General features: G+C 41.0%; 1 long non-coding RNA gene across 1 annotated transcript; it reads left to right on the top strand.

The window, feature by feature from the left end:
• The first annotated feature begins 656 nt into the window (after positions 1 to 656).
• LOC135420873 (uncharacterized) lies at positions 657 to 5,334 on the top strand. Its single transcript, XR_010433758.1, has 4 exons — positions 657 to 781; positions 3,276 to 3,445; positions 4,386 to 4,478; positions 5,202 to 5,334. It is a non-coding gene; the product is annotated as an uncharacterized LOC135420873 (long non-coding RNA).
• Positions 5,335 to 7,074: the final 1,740 nt, after the last annotated feature.

The raw sequence follows: 7,074 nt of genomic DNA, 5'->3' as shown, positions 1-7,074 counted from the left end.
TGGAGTGAACGCAGGGTAATGCATTCTTCTCTCCTCTAATCTCATTGGAGCTGACTTCCTGAAAAAAGGTTTTCAAGTGCTTTCAAAGTGCAGGTTGCTTGTGTACCTCATGGATGTTGAGTGTTTCAATAAAAACACACTGACGAGGGTCAGTGAAGGCTCGAGAGTGCCTGTTTTGGAGTGTAGCTTACCCTCATTACTGGGCCTTCTACTCATAACTTAGTCATGAGTACATTACCCTTCTGTTGTTTCTGCTTAGCCAAGTACAGTGCTATGTTTGGAGCACTCTGCAATACCCCTCCATAGCTCAGAAGGTACTACCTGGTTGAGCAGCTTTCCTTGATAAATTGCTTCAAGACACTAGGGTTTGATGAACAGATTCAGAGCTTCTCACCAGTGACTCATCCCCCAAGATGAGGGCCTGGTAGCCCACTCAGGACCCACAGATCAGTAATAACATGAAATAATGAATCCAGAGGGACTGCCAGAGAAAGCTGGTCATACTGCTTGCAGTACCTGAACTGTGCAGTCCCATGTGTAAAGTTATCTGTACCCTAGCACACTTCCATGGAACCCTGTGTTGCACCCTGGAGACATCCTTAGTTACACACAATTCTCAAGATGTGCTGCTAGACTAGGAATGCCCCACTAAATCACTGTATCTGTGAGGTAATTCATGGCTCTGGATTTGGCTGTGATGTGATGAGAGTGGGAGACGAGTTTCAAAGTATGCTGACTATAGAGGGCATTCAAATAAAAAAAGAGCACTGCCTATGTACAGGTACGGATGTTACGTGCAAAATCTGTCGTAAAAACTCCAAAGCAACTCATGCTGTGTCTACACTGCACCAGGTGCATATGCAAAGCTGTACCTGTGAATGCACTGGATGACACTCACTGGCCAACTCGTCCACCAAGAGGGGAAGTTGTACCAGCTCAAACTTCAGCCCAGGCTGCTCATACCTTCCAAAGGCTTAGGGTGCTTCTCAGCTGAAGTCTGTGCTGCCGGAGCCCTGGCTATTAGCACTATGTTACAAGTGAGGGAACAGATGTGCTACTGCCTGCAGTGCAGGGAGCCCTGAAGTCCAGGTTCCGCTGGCTTCTACTGAATTGTGGATCTGAAGTAATTTTAAAATGTTAATATCTTGCACTCGGTGAGAATGGGGCTGCCTTGGATTCTGATCATGCAGGCGCTACACAGATAACTTTACACATGGGACCTCACGGAGCTGCCTAAATTACAGTATGTTATTACAAACTCCAGTGAAGACTGGCACAGAAATCAGGATTGATTTTTAAAAAACAGACCACAAATTCCAAAGGAATAACTAAAGGCAATGAGGGGAAAAAATTAAAAATCAGGTTTTACAATGGTGCTAGCTAAATATCAACAGAAGATCTATTGTTGTCTTTCTCCTAAGTACTGCATATTAAAAAGAACTAATATACTAAAAATATGTTTTCAGAGGAGATGAAACTTCAATTGTCTGCACGTAAAATACTCACGATGTATTTAAACAACCTTTTAACAGATGAACTATTAAATATATTTTCCAATATACCTGGGAAGGAATCACTAAATACTAATCTTTTCCTAAATATTTAAACCATCAATACACTGTTTAGGTTAACAATATAAATGGTTCTGTAATAATTTAAAACAACCTTAAGTACCACACGTAGAACTGCACAATCACCTCCCAGTGACCCCGGGTTTTTCCTCTGTTTTGCAAGGAAGGTTGCTGGCAGCAAGGTTGTTACACGGACTGACAAAAGCAAGTGGAGACAGCGAGCTGTGCTTATTTAAGTCTCTATTCTTCCATGCCACTCAGCTTCAATCCTGTGCCTGGCAAAACATCATCAGTATTCTCTGCCTCTTTTAACTAAAGGAAGCAAATCAAGAACCAGACAGGCTAATGGGAACTGAACCTCATTTCTTGGCCTCTCGCTCAACCTGCAAAGCCAAACAGAAAGCAGCCCACTTCTCCAGGCCTGTGCTCCCCTTGCCAGCTGGGAAGCCGAGCCCCTCCTCGCCTCCCAGCTCCGTGGCAGGCAGCATGCAGACTGCTTTCCCGGCTGTGAGCGCCATGAGCCAGCTGGGAATCTGACTGCTTCTCCAGGTCTCCTGTCCACCTGCCAAACAGAGTCTGCAGGGCTCCTTTTCCACTTGCCCCAGCCAGTTAGGAGGTGATCTATAGTGCTATTATCACAGCTAGCTAAGCAGTCCAAAAATCTCCGTACAAAAATGAAGTTTTGGTAAAGTTCCACTAGACCAAAAGAGGAATTTAATAAGGAAAGGGCATCCTCCTCACTCTTTCTCAGTTCCCTCTGAGTTGAGTCAAATTTAGGGGCTGTATTTCCACCCCTTCTCCTAACTGTGCTTATTCTGAGGCACATTCAACTAGAAATACCACAGACACGTTAGAAGGAGGGAACTGAAAAAGCAACAGCTACTGACTAGAACTAGTTGAAAGGTTTTCAACAAAACCTGAAACCATATAAAACCCACCTCGTCTCATATTTCACTGCAACTTGAAACTCAAACCAGATTTGTCGAAAGGTTTTTTGAGGATTGTGGTTCCAGTCAAAACTGGCTGATCCATTTATAGCACACAACTGTATTAGACAAACTGAGGGCCAGTGTAGCTGGGCTCTGTTTCACAGCTCTGAGATGTAAAGGAGAAGGTCAGCTTGTCCTGCATGCTGTCCTGTGTGGCAGACTCTGAACATGGGGAAGAGCCTCATCTCCCTCACACAGACAGACATGCAATAGCAAGGCAGGGCAAATCCCCTCTTTTCCATTTCTGTATGGAATAATCAGACAGTTAAATGATCCTTAGAGATCAAGAGCCATGGGACGAACAGGTGCAAAGAAAGAAGCATCCTTCTGCCCCATCAAGAGAGGACAGGTTGTTTCTCCCATACACAAGCCACAGCAGCCTGGGTTTTGGCCCATTTGTCTGCTTGCAGTTTGTCCAAGACCAGGTTACTCTTTTCACCTGAATTAGTTGCTGCATTAAGTGATTTGACAGATGCTTTGAGTAAACAAATTCTGTCTCTGAACTCCTTACATACACATAGGTGCCAGCAAACAGAAAACCACTCATGCAACCTCAAGTACATCCACAAGCCTCAACTGCCCCAAATGGCCACAAAGAGCAAATACACAATCATCCTGTCAGTACACACATCATTTCACCAGCTTTAGTAATGTGGATATTTAAAACTACCTTTTCCCTTTCCCTTCTTTCTTCTCTCCCTCTGTGCTTTTCCAGGTCTAGTTTGAGTTTTGTTGTGAAGCACCGGATTCATTCATACATCAAAGGGAACCTAAGGCATCAGAGCCCACATAGACAGAAAACAAAGGCACTGTTTACAAGGCGGAAACTTGCTGAGAGAAGCAGCTGAGTTTTGCAAGGCTCACCCACTGACTGCCACCTTGGAGGTACATCAAACACCATTACTTGCTCCATACAGTCAAACATTCCTCTTTCAAAGCCTCCTAATATAATGGATTATTTGTATTACTGTAGTACTGAAAAGTCCCAGCCCCGACCAGTGCCCTGTGTGGAATACTTCCCCCTTTACCGAGTTCTGCTGGATGAGAAATGTTCAGCTCTGTGGGCACAGAGGTCCCTGTGGGCTAATCTAGATTAAATTAGGTTGGAAGGAGCTACTTCCTACCATAGTATCTCAAGACTAGGCATCCATGTTAAGGATTAACCTTCTCTCACTCAGGGTTTGTACCAAGGCAGAAAAAAAAAACCTCTCAAAACTTTCTTTCCTAATGAGTTCCTGTGATATTTATTATATAGTTAGACTAACATATAGAGGCGGTTGACCATATTTTTGAGGTCCTATTTGCTTATTCTCATTTAAATAAATTATTTCCTTTTTGAGCAGGGTCAAAAGAGACTGGCTTGGGAAGGCACAGGCAAACTAGCTGCTTCACACACAGCTTTGCACTTTTCAAGCCAAATGTGGAAAGCCATGGCAGATTCAAAACCCATCTTTTTTCCCATCTGGCAGAGCAGGAGCTCAGTATCCTTCCTATCTTGTAGACATGCTTTTTTCCTTTAGCTGAGAATTATTAATTATAGTTAGAGTGTCTGCTTTTCTCTGTTTGTTTTTGCTTGTATGCCAGGCTGCATACAATATATCCAGTATTCTGAAAATACAGCTGAGTCTACCAGCCTTGCACTTCCCTTTGCTACCCTAACTCTGTTCTTTACAGCTGAGATAAAAAGAGGGGATAAGTATTTTAAATGACACTCATCCTATAGCCTCCATACAGTATGAATATTTTTTCTTCATTGTGGATAAATGTTTTGGCAACTAAATGACAAACACACAAAAATCATAACCTTGTTCTTCCATGACTACAGAGTGCCTTGGACTGCAGAAGTACAGTGGACTTCCAGTCCTCCAGTCCTTCACAAAACTTGGAGGAGCCCCTTGTCAGCAAGAAACTTTGACAGGTTAGTATCAATACAAACAAAAGGCCAGCTCTGATCACAACTCAGAGGAAGCCCACTCATGGAGTTGTAAGGACTTTGTTTGTACTATCAGTGCCATAAATGAGAACAAAATGGAGGGTACATAGCAGCAACTTCTGGATAGCCTTTAGAAATTTGTTGTTAGTGCTTATTACACCAGATATATAATAATGGGTTTCCTATTAGACTCAATTTTCTCCACTCTTGGAAACACAAAACAGTGTTTAAATCCAAATAAATAGTTTCCTTTTAAAATGTGGACACATTAATTTGGCTTACAGGATAATAGCTTTATTCTAAGAAATGCATATTAAAAGTACAGTCGACAGAGTATGATTCCTAAGATATATGCTGGACAACAGTATGAACTACACCTATGCCTGGTGACTGTTCACACTGAGAAGGGTGTTGCTTATCTATGCCTTCTTTGAGGGGGCTGATTACTATTTGCAGTGATGTGGATGTTGCATTGCCTTCACTGTGCTAGGTCAGTGAGCAAGAAGATTTGAGGCTTATTCAGAGTCTGCACTGTCATCTGAAGCAAGATGCAACAAATAGCTATGAGAAGCAAACACAAGGAATGATGAAGAGGAATAAATGTTACATGTAGAAAAACTTCTAAGCTAACAAAATAGCTATTTCACAGTTTAGTGATTCCAAAATAATCTGAAAGGTTTTAACAAAAATCTCCACCTTTGATTTTAGCTATCACAGAACCCTGGCTACCTCTGCGTGTAAGTGACTTCTTGTGGTATCACAGTAGACGTTTCTTCAAGGAGATATTCAGAAAAGAAAAGCACTTCACATGTTCATTAAACTACAGCATTTTACTAGAAAAGCTATGGAGTGAAAAATAGAGATGCCTGTGAGGATGAAGTACTTCAAGCTAGTACCACTGGTGTAAGGAGAAGAGGAACTGGGCAACATAGCATTTTGAACTATTTTGCTTCACAGATTATGTTCTGTGGTTGGGAGGAAAAGCCCAGCAGAGTTTGACTGGCTCTCACAAAGCAAAGGACAGCAGCAGCTGCTGGAGCAGTGGCACTCCCATGCCAGCACCTTGCCAGCTGGATGTGCAGCTCCACTTCAGAGCTACAGACACCCAGAGAAGTCAGAAAGAGGAAAATAACTGATATAATGGAATTCTTAAGGGAAATTTGAAAAAAAAAAAAATCCCATCAGACTAATATTTCTGTGGATATTTAAAAAAAGCTGTTCCAGCTTCCAAAAGCTTTAGGCTTACTTCACTGTACTCAGTGTTACAATCCCAAGAGCCTAACAATCATGAACCATGTTTTCATTCCTTATCAATCAAATTATTCCTGCCCAGAGTGCCATGGGAAGAGTGGGAACAGAAGTGTGGGTCTATTGAACCTCTGACCCTCTACAGCAGAGTACTGTGTATGGGCACATGATCCCTCTTCCGTTCAAAGCATGTACTCAAACTCTCATTTTCTCTTTTCAAATATACACCCAAATTGTCTCGCTCAATATGCACACATAAAACTACATATGCCCTCTCAAGTAGGTATTATAAGCGTTTTTTATTAATTGGAGATGTATTCTGGATGCATCAGGAGTTCTACTTTCTAAAACCATTTATTCTGTTATCTTTTAGAAACTGTTATGTTAAACTCCATGCTTTCTTTAACACTTGAAATAAACCCCATGTGAATCTGTTTCTTAAGAACCAACCACTGTTTTCTGTTGTGTAAAGAAAATGAAAAGATACCAAAGTGTTTGAATCTCCTCAGTGAATACAGTATCTACAGAGTAAATATGAAGTTATACATTGTCTCTCCTCTCAAATTCTGTTACTTGGTTAAAAAATCTGGACATAAATATCTCCATTATCCAAGATAATCTGTGGTTAACAAAGTTTCATTTATAACACTTACAATGGCTAATAAACATTTTAATTATTGATTTCAGCTGAAAAATTCCTGAGGCTGAGCATAAACAAAAGAAATAAGTATCTGCCTCTTGGTTAATGTTTTTATTCAAGTGTAGAGGTGAAACTATAGATCCCAGAGATGGAAAAAGCAATTTGCTATTCTCACTCATATTTAGAACCCTATTAGTGAGTTTGTGGAAAAAAAATGTCATATACTTCAAAAAAACAGGTTATGAATTAATGTTTATAGACTTTATTGCTTTTTCCAGCTTTCCCTATTTTTATTCTCTATTCTTTGTAATAATTTTAAAAAAACCTTAGGATTATAATTTTTTCCCTGCAGATGCTGCCTTTTTCTATTAAACAAACATCAGTCTCCTTCATTTTCTCTCTTTTGTTACCCTGCCACCCCTTTTGTATCAAATGGATGTAACATCATCTCAGATATTTTTGCATTTAACATCTACAACTTCATTTCACACGGGTCTAATTCAGAGTCCATAATAATAATAACAAAAATCATCACACTGCTGTATATTACAGAAGACTTAAATTTTTTCATTGCATAGGACTTCCTTTCCTGTTGACTTTGGGCTAGACTTGAAAAGCACAGCCTGCTGTCCATCATGGGCAGCCCTACAGGGAGCTCCACCTTGCTCAGCAGGAAGTATCAAGGAGGAGGCA

This window comes from Pseudopipra pipra, chromosome 12 (assembly GCF_036250125.1).
Source record: "Pseudopipra pipra isolate bDixPip1 chromosome 12, bDixPip1.hap1, whole genome shotgun sequence".
NCBI lineage: Eukaryota > Metazoa > Chordata > Aves > Passeriformes > Pipridae > Pseudopipra > Pseudopipra pipra.
The sequence above is the reverse complement of the archived record's forward strand: the minus strand, read 5'-3'. Positions and strand labels throughout refer to the sequence as shown.